Source organism: Leopardus geoffroyi, chromosome B1 (genome assembly GCF_018350155.1).
Source record: "Leopardus geoffroyi isolate Oge1 chromosome B1, O.geoffroyi_Oge1_pat1.0, whole genome shotgun sequence".
Taxonomy (NCBI): domain Eukaryota; kingdom Metazoa; phylum Chordata; class Mammalia; order Carnivora; family Felidae; genus Leopardus; species Leopardus geoffroyi.
Window position 1 is genome coordinate 76,273,356 of NC_059327.1, and position 18,256 is coordinate 76,291,611.

The following is an 18,256-nucleotide window of genomic DNA, read 5'->3' on the forward strand; positions in this document are numbered from 1 at the left end:
TTACTAGGTTAGAATTTTAGAAGTTCAGTTGCTGGGGGTGCCTGGGTGGTTCAGTTGGTTAAGCATCTGACTCTTAGTTTCAATTTAGGTCATGATCTCACGGTTTGGAGATTTGCATGCTCTCTTTCCTCTACCCCTCTCAAAATACATAAATAAACTTAAAAAAAAAATAAGTTCAGTTGCTGGATCAAGTGGTATGAATGTTTCATTAAGGCTTCAGAGGCTTTTCTAGCTATGCTTCTATTAATACATATGCTCATGTTGGAATAACAGGTTTATTGTACCATTGCATGCATACATTTATTCAAATTTCTTTTTTTTTAAGTTTATTTATTTTGAGAGAGACAGAGAGAGGGAGAGAGAAAGAGTGAGCAGTGGAGGGGCAGAGAGAGAGGGAGAGAGAGGATCCTAAGCAGAGCTGTGAGATCATGACTTGAGCAGAAATCAAGAGTCGGACGCTTAACTGACTGAGCTGCCCAGGCGCCCCTTAAATTTATCTTCTTTTGATCATCCATTACATTCAAGTAGATGCAGAGAATACAAAATTGTCATCAGCTTTTTCAGGTTGGTACTGAAGACACTAACAATTTATGCTACTGCCTTACTATGAGGAATAGTGTGTATACTTTTGGTTCTTATGAGGTTTTTTTTTTGGTAGTACTTTGCATAGATCTTATTGTTAATTTTGTCCACAAAACATGAATAATATCTCTAACCAATGAATGCATCTTATATATGATGAAGTGCATAGTTGCTGCTTGATTATTGTTTGTTGGTAGATTAATTTGGAGTGATCCATTTTTGTATTCTGTTTTTCTAACCTTTTCTTTGCTGATGCTTAAAAGCCTATCTGGTAAATTTTTAATTTAGAGTTATTGAGGATTGATCGAAGCTGTCAAATTTCTATGTTGGCAGGATAAATGTAGTTAGTACTGTCATTTTGGATAATGAACATTTAATTTCAGTTTTAGAGGATTGTATGTGATAACATGTAAGCAAAAGTTCATAATGTTAATATTTTAAACAAAATCCCTTAAACATTTTTTTAAATGTTTGTTTATTTTTGAGAGAGAGAGACACACACACAGAGTGCGAGCAGGGGAGGGGCAGAGAGAGCCGTAGATACAGAATCCCAAGCAGACTCCAGGCTCTGGGCTGTCAGCACAAAACCCAACAGGGGGCTTGAACTCCCTGTGAGATCATGACCTGGGCCGAAGTCGGATGCATAACCAACCGAGCCACCCACGCGCCCCTAAACAATAATCCTTTTTATAGTAACTTAAAAATGATAAATACAAGGGCTTTAGTTGATTTCAGTATCTGCTCTTGTATTTAAACATCTTAATTAACAACGTGTGTAACCATATCTAATTCAGTAATGCAAGAGTTTTCCCTCCTCTCCTTTTTATTTTATTTTTTAAGGTTTTATTTATTTGTTTAAACATTTTTTTTAAGTTTACTTATTTATTTTGAGAGAGAGAGTGTGTGTGTGAGCAGGGGAGGGGCAGAGAGAGAGGGAGAGAGAGAATCCCAAGCAGTCTCAGCACTAATAGTGCAGAGCCCACTGCAGAGCTCAAACTCAGAAACTGTGTGATCATGACCTGAGCTGAAACCAAGAGTCAGACACTTGACTGAGCCACCCCGGCACCCCAGACTTTATTTTTAAGTGATCTCTGCACCCAGTGTGGGGCTTGAACTCCTAACCCTGAGATCAAGAGTCCCTTGCTTTACTGACTGAGCCAGCCAGTCACCCACATCTCCTCCCCGCCCTTTCAATAGTTGAAATACACATTTTTAAAATTTATTTAAAATTTTTTTTTAGAGAGTGAGGGAGAAGGTCAGAGGGAGAGAGAGAGAGCAAGAGAGAATATCTTAAGCAGGTTCCACGCTCAGTGCAGAGCCCAATGCAGGGCTGGATCCCACAACCCTGCGATCGTAACCTGAGCTGAAATTGACTGCTCAACTGACTGAGCCACCCAGGTGCTCCTCTCCCTTTTAATTTCTAAATACTTCAATCTGTACCTTTAAAAGTTAAAGACTAGTTTTTTAATGTTTTTTTTTTAATTAATTTTTTTTGAGAGAGATTGAGACAGCACAATTGGGGGAAGGGCAGAGAGAGAGGCGAGACAGAATCCCAAGCCAGCTCTGTTCTGTCACTGCAGAGCCTGATGTGGGGCTTGATCTGTGAACAGTGAGATCTGATCTGAGTCAAAACCAAGAATCAGTTGCTCAACCTATTGAGCCACTCAGGTGCCCTGATGATGTTTTAAATCAGTAATTTTCTCGGGGCGCCTGGGTGAGTCAGTTGGTTGAACATCTGACTTTTGGTTTTGGCTTAGGTCATAATCTCACAGTTCGTGAGTTTGAGCCCCACGTTGGGTTTAGTGCTGCTGGTGCAGAGCCTGGTTGGGATTCTCTTTCTGCCCCTCTCTCTCTCTACCCCTCCCCTGCTAGCTCTTTCTTTCTCTTTCTCAAAATAAATAAATAAACTTAAAAAATAAGTCTCTCTTTGTCTCAAAATAAAAAATAAAAATGCAAAAAATTGTTTTCTGCATTCATTAGCTAGAGTTTTCTATAATGAAGAACTTTATAAAATCACAATTTGGTTATTACCTCCAGGAAAAGAGGATAAATGTTTGATCCCTGTCTCAGGGCTGTCTCAGCCTGTCTCAGGGCTCCATCCCACGACCCTGGGATCATGACCTGAGCTCAAATCAAGAGTTGGACGCTCAACTGATTGAGCCACCCAAGCACCCCTAAATGCTTAGTTCTTTACACTTGTTTTCTACTTTTCAGAATGATGAATTGTTTTCTTTAAGGAGAATTGAGTAATAGCTTACTTGGCAAAAGATTGACACAAATTTTCATTCAGACATCTTTTTATCTTATGTTTCATCATATAGTTATGAGAATAGAATTATTAGAGGTTTTTACATTATAAAAATTATTATTTTTATATATTTTGCTTCTTTTGAAGTATTAATATAGAACAAAAAGATTAGACTTGATAACAAGATGAATTATACTTTTTTTAAAATTACAGTTTTTGTCCTCCTAAGTTTGCCAGTCTTAACACTATAAGAAGATACTTGATCAAACTATTAATTTACTGAAAGTGAGGCCATGTAATCTGAACCAAAAGAGAACGTGACACTGAAGTGCTACAGTGAGGGAGTATTGCTGTTGGATGAAATTTCAGGTAGGAAATAACTGCATTGTTTGGTATCAGGTAGTCAAATTAGTATATTTCAGCTGATTGCTTTTAGAAAATGAACGCTAGCAAAAATTGTTTTATTCTTAAAGTACTTGTTTTTCTTTGAATGGGAAACATTTTCATTTATAAAAGTGAAATGTGAGAGGGAATGTATATTTTTAGCGTTTCTTCTGGCTTTTTTTTTTTTTTGAATAGAAAATTTGTTACCAAGTATAAGAAAAGGTTCATTTATATTACTTTCAGAGTTGCCAAATCTATCTAAACATCTGGTTCACTTTGTTAAATGCTGATGTATCGTTTTATTTTTTCCCCAGTTCCAGACTTTGCTTCTGTATAACTTTTCTGTAGTGTTTATTTTATATTTGTCATGGAGAGCCTTTTTTTTTTTTTAGCTGTTACCCTATTATTTGCTGAAGTTATTTGAATACTGACTTAAATATTATTTTTGTTTGTTTAAAGCATTTGCTAAGTTTCTAGGATATATGTACAAAACCTGAAATTTTAAAAGAAAGTTTTATAATCAAGTCTTTAGTAGCCTACCTTTTTAAAGCTATTGCACAGCCTGGTTTTAAACATACTACTTTATTTTTATTTATTTTTTTCACCAGGCAGAGATCGTGTTTATTAACACTTGAGGATATTTCTTTCCAGGTTTTGAATATCAGGATCATACTCTCAGTATTGGATTTAGTTTTTGTTTTTTTCAGGTAGTGATAAGTTTTTTTTTAACTTGTTTTATTTTTTATTTTTTAAATAAACATACTACTTTAAATGCACCTGAGATGGTTCTGATTTGTGCCATTTTTTTCCCTTAATTTTTAAAAAATCTTTATTTTTGAGAGAGAGATAGAGTTCAAGTAGGGGAGGGCCAGAGGGAGAGGGAGGCACAGAATCTGAAGCAGGCTCCAAGCTCTGAGCTGTCAGCACAGAGCCCTATGTGGGGCTTGAACCCATGAACTGAGAGTTCATGACCTGAGCTGACATCAGATACTTAACTGACTGAGCCACCCAGGCACCCCCTGATTTGTTTCATTTTTATAGTATTGATGTTGTATAAGGTACTTGTAAGAGAATCTGTAAATATTTTCTAATTAGTTTCTCAGTAATTATAATGGTACAAAGATACATTGTGCCAGCATGATATAAATCTGTTGTTCATCTTCGTCTAATTACATTTATATATTCTTCCCAATCTGTTTGTGGGCTAGCATTTAATATGTTCATTTGTTTTTTGTAGGGTGTAAATTCTTTCCACTTACCTCCTTGGGCCAATCTAGTAACCCTTGTAAAATGGTAGATGAAATTAGAGCTCCTAATTTTTCAATTGCTATGGCTGTTTGCTAAATAAATTTCAGTTCATATTATGATTAGGAAGAGAATGGCATTTTGTCACATAGTTACTCTAAACTGAAAGCATTCTACTAGTTCTTTGGCTTGCTTTAATTTTTTTTTTTTTTTAAGTATGCTCCACACCCAATGTGGGGCTTGAACTCATGACCCGGAGATTGAGAGTTGTATGCTGTACTAACTGAGCCAGCCAGGTGCTCCTGACTTTCTTTAAATATAGATTTTAGTAATACATGACGAACCAGGTATATTTCTAGATTGTCACCTTTGTGCCAAATACTCCCTTTGGAATTATTAGACTTTATCAAATTTGTGTTGTATTGAGTTGGGGCAAGTGAACAAGCCTGGATGAGGTAGAAAGACCAATTGTTCCGAGATAACATCATAAAGAGGCCCAGACCCCTGCAGAACTCTGATTGGCCTGACTTAAATCACAACCCTACCACTGAAAGAGTATATCTGACAGTATATGATATTATGATTGTCTAACCTGTTTCTTATGCCATTCTGTGAAATTGGCAGGACTGTATCCCTATCAGGACTCTCAAGTCAGTTGAGAGTTTCCCCCATAGAACCAGAGTAAGGGGATTATGAAAGCATGCTTGCCAGAGAAAGGTAAAATACATCAACTTTAAGGGTTGTACCAAGTTGAAATAAGTGAGCATATTTCGAAAATGTGCTAAATACCATAGAGCTTTATAACAGTTTTATTTTGTTTTGTTTTGTTTTGAAAGACAGTATCTTGCATGGAATCAGACAAACTTCAGTTTAAGTCTGTCACTTCTTAGGTTCTTGGGCAAGCTGCGTAAACTTTCTGATCTAGTTCCTGTGTCTGGAAAATTTAGGGAATGATAGTATCAACCTCATAGGATTGTTAGAATCTTTGGGAATAATGTATGACATGTAGTTCCTTCTATAGTTTTCCTTCTTAAGAGCTTACAGTCTGATGGAAACCAGAGTTGTGCAAATATCCATCGACTGATGAATGGATAAAGAAGATGTGGCATGTATCTATATACAATGGAATACTACTTGACATTGAAAAAGATTGAAATCTTGCCATTTGCAACCATGTGGATGGAACTAGAGAGTATTTTGCTAAGTGACATAAGTCAGAGAAAAACAGATATCATATGATTTCACTTATATGTGGAATTTGAGAAACTCAACAGATGAACATAGCGGAAGGGAAGGAAAAATAAGGTAAAAACAGAGAGGGAGGCAAACCTTAAGAGACTCTTAAATACAGAGAACAAACGAAGGGTTGCTCGAGGGGAGTGGGTGGGGGGATGGGTTAAATAGGTGATGGGCATTAAGGAGGATACTTCTCTGGATGGGCACTGGGTGTCATATGTGAGATGAAGCCCTGGCTTAACGTCTAGCCAAGACTACACTGTATGTTAACTAAGTGAATTAAAAAAAATAGTGTACATACTGGTTTATATAAAAAAAAGATAACTAGCAATAAAGTAATTAAGTGTGAACTATGCATGCTTTGCAATGTGACAAAGCTATAACAGTTCAGAGTAGGGAAACAGTACGTTGTTTTTGGTTTTATCTGGAAATGTCTGTTTGTAGAGGTGAGAATTGAGCTAAACTTTGAATTTTAGGAAGGGAGAGTAAAGATAAGGAAGTGAATTTTAAAGCTCCTTGTTATAAGTAGTCTGGACTGGCTTGACTGGTAAGATTCTCTGGGAAGAAAATGGGAGGTGTGGCTTTTTGAGATTTTGCGGGGTAAGCCGAGTGATTGGAAATGTTATTTTGTATAGGGGTTATTACATGGCTAAAGTGTCTTGAGAAGGTTGATACGAGTTTTGTACTCAATTGGAGTTATTTTTTGGTGAGAAAAATTTTTCATGTACATAATATATTACTGGTTTTAACTCCTTTTCATCCAAACTAAATTAGTCTTTTCTTAAAAATCAATATGTAGTTGATATTTTAATGTTGTAATAGTAGATCTTAAATAACTAATAGGAGCTAGACGAAGGCTTATGTTTCTATGTTGTTTAGATTTCAAGGCCATGAGCTTGTCTGTGGCCTCAGCCTGGGATTTCTGATGGCAAGATATAGAGTCATTTAAATATTAATTCTCACTAGAGCCATCTCATTTTAACCCCATTCTTTGTACCTTCTGTTTGTTTATGCTGATAGAAAACACACAGTAATAGATGTTTTGGTAAATACAGGTTCATTGCCTTTAGTATGCTTTTGGTTGGGAAAACTTGTTAACTGTGTTAAATATTTCACCTTCTAGCACTGTTTACCTTCCTGGTTTTGTGATATGTTAAACTATCTGGAAGAATCCTGATACACCATTAACCAATTTGAACATTAAGACAAATATCAATGTAAGAGCAAGGAGGAAAGGCTTAGCATGTATGAAAATGAGCTTCAAAAATACCATTTGAATATTTTTGCTTTTAGGGCATTTATTTTGTAAGTGCAGTGGATTGATTAAATTATCCTTCCCTACCCATCGTCCACCACAGTCTCCACTTTGCTTTTGTCTTTCTTTAGGGGTAAAACACTTTACATAATACTGAGACTAAAAAGAAAATGAAGATGGATCATGTATGAAAGATTATCTTTATTGATACCAATGTGTTAGTTGGTCATAGTATCTGAGCCAGTATTAAGTTATCTTTGGGATGGTATTTTTTCCAGGATTTTCCGGGGTATCAAATATAATGACCATTTTTTGGGTCTTTAATATTTTATATGGATGATAGATTAATAGTTCAAAAATAAAAATGAATATGATATCTCTCTCCCACCTCTTTTTTCCTGCCAAATAATCTCCCCCTAAATGAATTTAGTCATTGCTAAAGAAAACCTGAAAAGTAACTATTATTGGCACCTCACACATCTTTCCAAATTTTGTTTGGGTCTTTATGAACAGATATAACATATTTGCATGTTTTTCCTCTTTAAAAAAAAAAAAAAACTTTATATATTTATTTATTTTAAAGAGTGTGGGTGGAGGAGAGGGGCGGAGGGAGGGAGGGAGAGAGAGAGAACGAGGGAATCTGAAGTGGGCTCCTTGCTTAGTGAAGAGCCTGACATGGGGCGTGATTCCACAACCCTGGGGATCAAGAGTTGGATGCTCAACCGACTGAGCCACCCAGGTGCCTTTCCTCTTTTTAAATGTATATTTTTTTTCTTTTTTTAAAATTAAAAAAAATGTTTTATTTATTTTTGAGAGAGAGAGAGAGAGAGAGAGAGAGAGAGAGAGAGAGAGAGAGAGAATGAATGGGGCAGGGGCAGAGGGAGAGGGAGACACAGAATCTGAGGCAGGCTCCAGGGTCTGAGCTGTCAGCACAGAGCCTGACATGGGGCTTGAACTAGTGAACCACGGCTCATGACCTGAGCCGAAGTTGGACGCTTAACAGACTGAGCTACCCAGGCGCCCCCTTAAACATATATTTTCAAGGAAAAGCTTCTTGACATTGGTCTCAGCCATGACATTTTGGATCTAACACCAAAAGCACAGGCAAAAGAAGAAAAAATAAACAAGTGGGACTAGTACATCAATGAGTAGAATGGACATTTTAACAATTTTAATTCTTCCAAGCAGTGAACTTGGAATACCTTTCCATTCATTTGCGTCTTCGATTTCTTTTATCAGTGTCTTATTTATGTTTTTCGTTGTATAGATCTTTTACTATCTTGGTTAAATTTGTTCTTAAATTATTTTATACTTTTTCTTGCTATTACAAATGAAAATTGTTTATTTTATGTCTTTATCAGATAGCTTGTTGTCACTGTATAGAAATGCAACTTTTTTTTTGAATGTTGATTTCGTATCTTGCAACTTTAACAAATCCATTTATTAGTTTTAACAGTTTTTGGTGGAGTGTATAGAATTTTGTAAAGGATCATATCATCTGAAAACAGATTAGTTTTTCCTTTCCACTTTGGATGCCTTCTATTTCTATTTCTATTTCTATTTCTTTTTTTTTTTTTTCTTTTTTTTTTTTAACATTTATTTATTTTTGGGACAGAGAGAGACAGAGCATGAACGGGGGAGGGGCAGAGAGAGAGGGAGACACAGAATCGGAAACAGGCTCCAGGCTCTGAGCCATCAGCCCAGAGCCCGACGCGGGGCTCGAACTCACGGACCGCGAGATCGTGACCTGGCTGAAGTCGGTCGCTCAACCGACTGCGCCACCCAGGCGCCCCTCTATTTCTATTTCTATTTCTGTATTTGCCTAATTGTTCTGGCTAGTCCTTCCAATACTATTTTTTTTTTAAAGTGGCCAGAGTTGACACTCTTGTCTTACTCCTGATCTTAGAGGAAAAGCTTTTAGCTTTTCACTATCAGTCAGAATAGATCATTGAATGAAGCTTTGAAAACCAGGGGAGCTCTGGAACCAGGTGCTGGAACTGAGGAGTTGATGCCACCAGAATATTCTTTCTCCATTCATGGTGCAGATGAATTTCTCTGTATACATGGCAGGAAAGATGTCTACTGAAAGCTGCCAATTTAAGTAACTTTCCAGCTTTTGACCCCAAAGTACAAAAGCCCTTCCTTTCTACCTCCCAATTAAAAAAAAAAAAATCTTGGTAATGATTTTGATTGGCTTGAATTAGGTCATGTTTTCACTCCTGGATTTATCATTGTGACCAGGAGAATGGCAAACTTGCATGTGTCCTCTCTATGGCCTAGGTGTGAGGTACTGTGACCTCATTGCCAGGAGAATGCAATGAAGTGGATGGGAGAATGAAAGGAAAAGTGAGTGCAATACAGGCACAAACAACATGTATCTCTTATAGTAGATGTTTGTTTAGGTTTCCAGTTTATTCCTCTATTGTTTTTTTTTTTTTCAACGTTTATTTATTTTTGGGACAGAGAGAGACAGAGCATGAACGGGGAAGGGGCAGAGAAAGAGGGAGACACAGAATCGGAAACAGGCTCCAGGCTCTGAGCCATCAGCCCAGAGCCTGACGCGGGGCTCGAACTCACGGACCGCGAGATCGTGACCTGGCTGAAGTCGGATGCTTAACCGACTGAGCCACCCAGGCGCCCCATTCCTCTATTGTTAATACAGTTCTTGTTTTCACATCTGATGAATCTTTCTACATAAGAATATTGGTACTAAAAATTATAAAGATCTAAAAGTTCATGTTTTTTGGAAAAAAAAGTAATATAGATCTTTTACATATTGTAAATTTTGCTGTTCCTCAAAATAGGACTCAGGTTATAAAGGACTTCAAGTTATAAAGTATGAAATTTAACAATGTGTTTTCTTTAAAATTTTTGTTATTGAAGTACAGTTGATATACAGTGTTTTGTTAGTTTCAAATACATAGCATAGTGATTTGGCAATTTTATACATTATGCAATACTCACCAGAAAAGTATAGTTGCCATCTGTCACCATGCAATGTTGTTATAATAGTATTGATTATATTCCCTATGCTGTGCTTTTCATCCCTGCCATTTATTTTATAACTGCAAGTTGTTTGTACTTCTTAATCCCCTTCACCTATTTTCCCAAACCGCCTCCCCCTATAACCACCAGTTTGTTCTCTGTATGAGTCTCTTTCTGTTGTTTGTTTATTTTTCAGATTCCATATGTAAGTGAAATCATAGTATTAGTCTTTTAAAATAACTTGGAAGCATTGAGAGAATGATAACGTGGGCTTGTTAAAGTAATAAAGGATCTTAAAGTATATGTAATGTTATGAACAGTTTTGCATATAATCAGACTCAAATACTGAAGTAATTGATTTGATTATTGAATGCTTGACATTTTGCTGTCTCTTTCATATTCTATGATGTTTTGATTCCGCATAATATAAGTTCAGTGGACTTCTGACTGGTTGTCACATAGTGACAAATTTCTGATTTTTAAAATATATCATTGCCATAAATCACTAGTTTGCTAGATTGAACTAGAAAGCTATTAAAGAACATGGCAGTATTTACTGTAGATAAATGCAAATTTAAAAAGGTTCTGTGTGTGAAGGTTTAAATGATTTATTAGCTTTCACTGCACACATGAATCCAAAGTTATGTAATGGATTTAGAAAATTTCATTTCCTGTTTGAAGGCTCAAATTTGCATATTTATTTTATAATGCAAATATTTGAATTGAGTCAATAGGGTAAATAAACTCTGTGTGATATTAAAATATGCCTAATCGTTTTTTTGGTATATGGCAAGCTTTTTTTAGGTGTAGGACAAGTGATTAAACATACCCACTTTTTTTTTGTTTTTGTTTTTTTTTGTTTTGGCTGGGGTGGGGAAGCATGGAAAGTTAATGAAACTGGGACTGTGTGTCTTATGTGACTTCAGAATTTGTGCTCACCAGAGTTTTTTTGCTCTTTAATTTGGCTTTCATTTCCTGCTAATGAGCACTTTATCCAGGTTAATATATTTTTCTTTTCAATGGGAAATTATCAGTGGAACAATTAATCCTATGACAATTCTAAGTCACACCTCACATTAGTTCCTTTTTATCATTATTTTAATGTTTATTTTTTGAGAGCGCGAGAGAGCATGTGCACGTGGAGAGGGGCAGAGAGAGGAAGGAAGAGGAGTCCCGAGTGGGTTTCATGCCAGCAGCAGAGTCTGATGTAGTGCTGGAACTCATGAACCGTGAGATCATGACCTGAGCCGAAATCAAGAGTTGGACGCTTAACTGACTGAGCCACCCCGGTGCCCCAGTTACTTATTTTTTTAACTTATACTTTTTATTTTGAGATCATTGTAGATTCACATGTGGTTATAAGAAATAATAGAGAGAGATCCCTTGTATCCTTTACTCTCTTTATCCCGGTGGGAAAATCTTAAAACTACAATACAATATTGACATCAGTGCAATAAATGTATAGAAGTTTCCATCAGAAAAGGATCTGTCCTTTGCCCTTTTACAGTCACATCTAATTCCTTTCTGCTCCACTCTTCTTTAACCCTTGGCAACCACTAATCTGTTCTGGAGTTATATAATTTTGTGAGTTTAAGAATTTTGTATAAATGGAATCATATACCATATGACCTTTTGTTTTTTTTTTAGTACAATTCTTTGGAGATTCATCTAGATATTTGTGTGTGTCAATGTGTTTTTTTTCCTTTTTATTGTTGAGTAGTAATCCAAGGTGTGAATGTACCAGTTAGTTTAACCGTTTACCTGTTGAAGGGCATCTGAATTTTTCTCATTTTTTGGCTGAGACAAATTAAGCTGCTGTTAATATATTTGTGTACAGGTTTTTGTCTGAACAAAAGTTTTCAGTTCTTGGGGAAAAATACCAGATATATATTTGTTAGTGTGTATAGCAGTTACATGAAAAAACTATTTCAATAAATTGCTACTCTGTTTTCCACCTAACTCTCATCTTACATTCCCACCAACAGCAGATAGGTGATTCAGTTTCTCTGCATCCTTGTTGGTATTTGGTTTTGTTATTATGTTTTATTTTAGATATTCTGATAGATGTGTATCTGTTGTGTATTGTGTGTCTAATGATATCTTACTGTGGTTTTCTTTTACATTTCTGTAAGTTATGATGTTGAACATACTTTCATGTGCTTATTTATCTTCATGTAGTCTTAGGTAAAACACCTATTCTTGTCTTTTGACATTTGAATTTTTTATTCTAATCTTCTGATTAGATGATGATGATGATGATTTTGCTGTTGACTATGGAGAGTTCTTTATTTATTTTAGGTGTTTTCTTTTGTCAGATGTGTGCTTTGCAAATATTTTCTTCTAGTTTGCAGCTTGTCTTTTCACCTTCTTAACAGGATCTTTTGGAGATCAAAGTTTTATTTGATAAAGTTCAGTTTATCAGTTTTTCCTTTTATGAGCCTTGGTTTTGATGTCATCTAAGAACTCTTTGCCTAGTTTTAAATCCTGAAGATTTTTTCCTGTGTGTTTCTCTGACAGTTTTATTTTTTACCTTGAAATCTGCAATTTACTTTGAGTCGGTTTTTGTATAAGGTATGCTGTCTACTTAGGTGAAGTTTCATTTGTTCATTTATGGATATCTAATTGTTTTAGCACTGTTTATTGAAATTCTTCCATTGAATTGCTTTTGTATCTTTGTCAGAAGTCAGTTGAGCATATTTATGTGGTCTACTTCTGGGTTCTCTATCCCATTCTGTTGGTTTATATATCTGTTCATATGGCACTACCTGTAGTGTTGACTGCTGTAGCAATAGGTCTTGAAATTGGGTAAACTAATTTCTTCCACTTTATTTTTCTTTCTCAAGATTGTTTTTGCTCTCTTAGTTCTTTTGCTTTTCAATAGCAATTTTATTTGTAATTTTTTTCAATTTTATTTATTTATTTATAAATGTTTATTTTGAAAGAAAGAATGAGTGAGCAAGGGAAGGGCAGAGAGAGAGAGAGAGAGAGAGGGAAAGAGAAAGAGAGAAAGATAGAATATCCCAATTAAGCTTCACTCTTTCAGTGGAAAGCCAGATGGGGGCTCCATCCCATGAACTGTGAGATCATGACCTGAGCTGAAATCAACAGTTGGGTGCTTAACTGACTGAGTCACCCATGTGCCCCCCCACCCCCCGCTTTTTTTTTGAAATTTTAGAGAGCATGAGAGTGGGAGAGGGGCAGAGGGAGAGAGGGAAAGAATCTTAAGCTGATTCCATGCTGAGCATGGAGCCCAATGCAGGGCTCGATTCCATGACCTTAGGATCGTGATCTCAGCCAAAATCAAGAGTCAGACACTCAACTGACTGACCCAGGCACACCTCAGTATCAATTTAGAACATTCATTCCAAATCTGCAGAAATCTTGCTGAGATTGTGATAGGAATTTTGTTCAATCTGTATATCATTTTGGGGAGAGTTGGTATCTATACTGTGAACACAGTGTATGTCTACATTTATGTAGATATTCTTTTATTTTTTTAAATCATCATTTTTTGTTTTCAGCATGTAAGTCCTGTCTGTGTTTTGGTAGATTTACATCCATCTGCATCTAAATATTTCAAAGATTTTGAGCAACTGTAAATAATACTGTATTTTTAATTTTATTGTCCACGTATTAACTGTTAGTATACAGAAATGAACACAATTTTTTATAGGCTGTAACCATGTTGAACTTACTTATTAGTTCTAGGATGTTTTTTGGTACATACCTTTGATTTCAACATAGATAATCATGTTATCTGCAAATAGAGGCAGTTTGTTTCTTCCTTTCTTATATGCATGGCTTTCATTTTCTTTTTGCCAATTATTGCCTTGGCCCTAACTTCCAGCACTGTGTTGAGTAAGAGTGGTGAGAGTGTACATCCTTGCCTTGTTCCTGATCTTTGGGAAAAGCATTCAATCTTCTATAAATTATAATGTTAGTTGTGGATTTTATGTAGATGCCCTTTATCAAGTTGAAAAGATACCCTTTATTCATATTTTTCTGAGAGTTTTTATCATCAGTTGGTGTTGAATTTTATCAGATGCTTTTATTTTGTATCAATAGATATGATCGTGTGATTTTTCTCCTTTAACCTATTAATATGGTGGGTTATTTGTTTGATTTTTCGATACTGAAATAATGTATCTCTGGAATCAAATCCATTTGGTATATAATTCTTCTTATATATTGTTGAATTCTACTTGCTATTAAGAAATTTTTTAAGCTCATTTATTTATTTTGAGAGAGAGAGAGCGAGTGTGGGAGGGGCAGAGAGAGAGAGAGAGAGAGAGAGAGAGAGAGAATCCCAAGCGAGCTGTGCACTGTCAATGCAGAGCCTGATGTGGGGCTCGAACTCATGAACTGTGAGATCATGACCTGAGCTGAAACCAAGAGTTGGATGCTTAACCAACTGAGCCACCTGGGTGCCCCTGCTTTTATTTTAAATTAAAAAATGTTTTCTACTTGCTATTATTTTAATGTTGCTTTTATTTTAAATTAAAAAATGTTTTCTACTTGCTATTCTTTTGTTTATATTCATGAGGGATATTGGTATACAGTGCCTTTTTTTTGTACTGTCTTTGGTATCAGAGTAATAGTAGTTCATAAAATGAGTATAAAATTAGTGTTAATTTTAAACATTTGGTAGAATTCTTTTTTTTTCTTTAGTGTTTTATTTATTTATTTTTGAGACACAGAGAGACAGAGCATGAGCAGGGGAGGGGCAGAGAGAGAGGGAGACACAGAATCTGAAGCAGGCTCCAGGCTCTGATCTGTCAGCACGGCACAGAGCCCGACGTGGGGCTCAAACCCACAAACCATGAGATTATGACCTGAGCTGAAGGTGGATGCTTAACTGACTGAGCCACCCAGGTGCCCCTGGTAGAATTCTTTAGTAAAACAATGTAAACCTTGAGAATTCTTTTTTGAGAGTTTTAAAATTATGAACTCAATTTCATTAATAGTTGTGTCACTTAAATTATTTATTAAAAAACTTTTTTAACATTTATTTTATTAAAAAAATTTTTTTTAATGTTTATTAATTTTCGAGAGACAGACAGAACATGAGCGGGGGAGGGGCAGAGAGAGAGAGGGAGACAGAAAATCCCAAGCAGGCTCCAGGCTCTGAGCTGTCAGCACAGAGCCCGACGCGGGGCTCGAACTCACAAACTGCGAGATGATGACCCGAGCCGAAGCCGGACGCTTAACTGACTGAGCCACCCAGGTGCCCCAACATTTATTTTATTTTTGAGAGAGAGCACAAACACAGGAGGGGCAGAGAGAGAGGGAGACATAGGATCTGAAGCAGGCTCCAGGTTCTGAGCTGTCAGCACAAGAGCCTGATGTGAGGCTTGAACCCATGAACCTGAACCGTGAGATAATGACCTGAGCTGAAGTTGGATGCTTAACCAACTGAGCCACCCAGGCACCCCTTCAATTATCTATTTCACATTGAGTAACTGTGGTAGCTTGTGTTTTTTGAGGAATTGGCTGATTTCATCTACATTATCAAATTATTTGGTTAGAGTTGTTTGTAGTATTATTCTTTGTCATCTGCAGGGTCTATACTGATATTTCCTGTTTCATTCCTGATACTGGTACTTTGTGTCTTTTTTTCTGTTATTTTTTAGTCCTGCTAAAGTTTTCTAAATTTTATTGATTTTTTTTTCAAAAACCTATATTTTTATTTCATTGATTTTTCTCTATTATTTTTTGATTTCAGTTTCATTATCTTTTTTAATTTATCATTTCCTTCCTTCAGCTTGCTTTGCATTTATTTAAAAAATTTTTAAGTTTATTTATTTATTTTGAAGAAGGATGCAGAGAGAGAGAGGGAGAGAGAGAATCCTAAGCAGGCTCCATGCTGTCAGTGCAATCACTGATGTGGGTCTCAAACCCACAAACCATGAGACCGTGACCTGAGCTGAAATCAAGAGTTGGATGTTCAAGTGACTGAGCCACCCAGGCACCCCTTGCTTTGGATTTATTTTGATCTTCTCTTAGGTTCTTAAAATGAAGATGTAGATTATTTGAAACTTCTCTATTTTTCTAATATATACATTTAGTGCTAAGAGTTTCCCTCTAAGTACTGCATTAGCTATGGCTCACAGATTTTTGATATGTTGTATTTATAGTCATTCATTCATTCATTCATTCATTCATTCATCCATTTATTTATTTATTTATTTTAGGTAGGCTCCATGCCCTGTGTGAGACTTTAACTCATGACCCTGAGATCAAGAATCACATGCTCTACTGACTGAGCCAGCCAGGCACCCCTGTTGTATTTTATTTTGATTCAGTTCTTGGTATTTGTTTTTAGTTCCCTGGAGACTCTTTTTTGACCTGTCAATTATTTAGAAGTGCATATTTTAGTTTCCAAATGTTTGGAGGTTTTTTTCTGATAACTTTATCTTTGTGTTATTTCTTTCTTTACCTTTCTATTCTAGTTTGATTCTCCTGTAGTCAAAGAACCCATTGTATACGATTTCAGTTCCTTTAAATTTATTGAATTTTGTATTAATGTCCCAGGATACAGTCTATTTTCATATATATCCCATGGGCACTTGAAAACAGTATTTCTTTCTTTCTTTCTTTCCTTTCTTTCTTTCCTCTTTCTTTCTTTCTTTCTTTCTTTCTTTCTTTCTTTCTTTCTCTCTCTCTCTCTCTCTTTCTCTCTCTCTCTCTCTCTCTCTCTCTCTCTCTCTCTCTTTCTTTCTTTCTTTCTCATTTGCATCCAAGTTAGCATGTAGTGCAACAATGATTTCAGGAGTAGATTCCTTAATGTCCCTTACCCATTTAGCCCATCCCCCCTCCCACAACCTCTCCAGTAACCCTCTGTTTGTTCTCCGTATTTAAGTCTCTTTGGGAATGCAAGCTGGTGCAGCCACTCTGGAAAACAGTATGGAGGTTCCTCAAAAAATTAAAAATAGAACTACCCTATGACCCAGCAATTGTACTACTAGGTATTTATCCAAGGGATACAGGTGTGCTGTTTCGAACACCCCAATGTTTATAGCAGCACTATCAACAATAGCCAAAGTATGGAAACAGCCCAAAAGTCCATCGACAGATGAATGGATAAAGCAGATGTGGTATATATATACAATGGAGTATTACTCGGCAATCAAAAAGGATGAAATCTTGCCATTTGCAACCACGTGGATGGAACTGGAAGGTATTATGCTAAGCGAAATTAGTCAGAGAAAGACAAATATCATATGGCTTCACTCATATGAGGAATTTAAGATACTAAACAGATGAACACAAGGGAAGGGAAGAAAAAAGAATATAAAAACAGGGAGGGGGACAAAACATAAGAGACTGTTAAATATAGAGAACAAACAGAGGGTTGCTGGATGGGTTGTGGGAGGGGGGATGGGCTAAATGAGTAAGAGGCATTAAGGAATCTACTTCTGAAATCATTGTTGCACTATATACTAACTAATTTGGATGTAAATTAAAAAATTAAATTAAAAGTAGAAAAAAGTCTCTTATGAAAAACAATATGTATTCTGTTGGGTTGAGTCTTATGTGTCAGTTCTTATTGGTTGATAGGAGTTCTAATTCTTGCAGATTATCTAAGAAGACAGTGAGGTAGGGACATTTACTTTTATAACATAATGATAGTACTTTCCTCAAAGTGAAGGAGAGCCCCATGGGAAAGATCATGAGTTTGTGTGGAAGACACTGATGTGTACACACATACACAATCACATACGTATACACACAGACACATGCTGATTTATATACACACATTCATACATACATACTTACAGTAAATATTGGAGTTTTGGGTAGTTTACCCAGAGAGTATAGAATATAGATCTGGGTGGGATTTTGCTCTTGGAGGAAAATCATCAAACATCCAGAGGAGAAGATAAGATTTCTGTCCACCTGGGGATAAAAGAAGGGATGCCAAAAGGGGGAATAATAATGCATAAAAAGTGGTGAGAGTACAATATAGATAAACTTTACACATTGTATAATTTTGCTTTTGGTCTAGATAAATTGCTGTGAGCAAGTCTTTTCTTAGTTATCAATCAAGTAGATATCTAGCCTGATCATAAAGCTTAAGAAACCAGAACAGAAATAGTATATCATAATGTTTTATAATATGGTACAAAACCATATGATTCTGGAATGTAGATTCAAAATTGGTTATGTAGTGTGTTCAATAGTATCTTAATTGGAAAAAAAAAATGTTTCTTATTAATCTTGACATGGTAAAAGTAGTAAACTTACAAATAATTGAAGGCCAGGAAAGAAGAGGTGTGGAAGTTTGTGTGAGTGCATATTACATTTGATGGCTCTTATAAATG

The 18,256-nt window shown here is 36.0% G+C and overlaps 1 protein-coding gene across 7 annotated transcripts in view; it reads left to right on the top strand.

Moving 5' to 3' along the window:
• The window catches only part of LRBA (LPS responsive beige-like anchor protein), a 785,650-nt gene that overhangs the window by 57,421 nt on the left and 709,973 nt on the right, over nt 1–18,256 (top strand). The gene's annotated exons all lie outside the window — the stretch shown is intronic.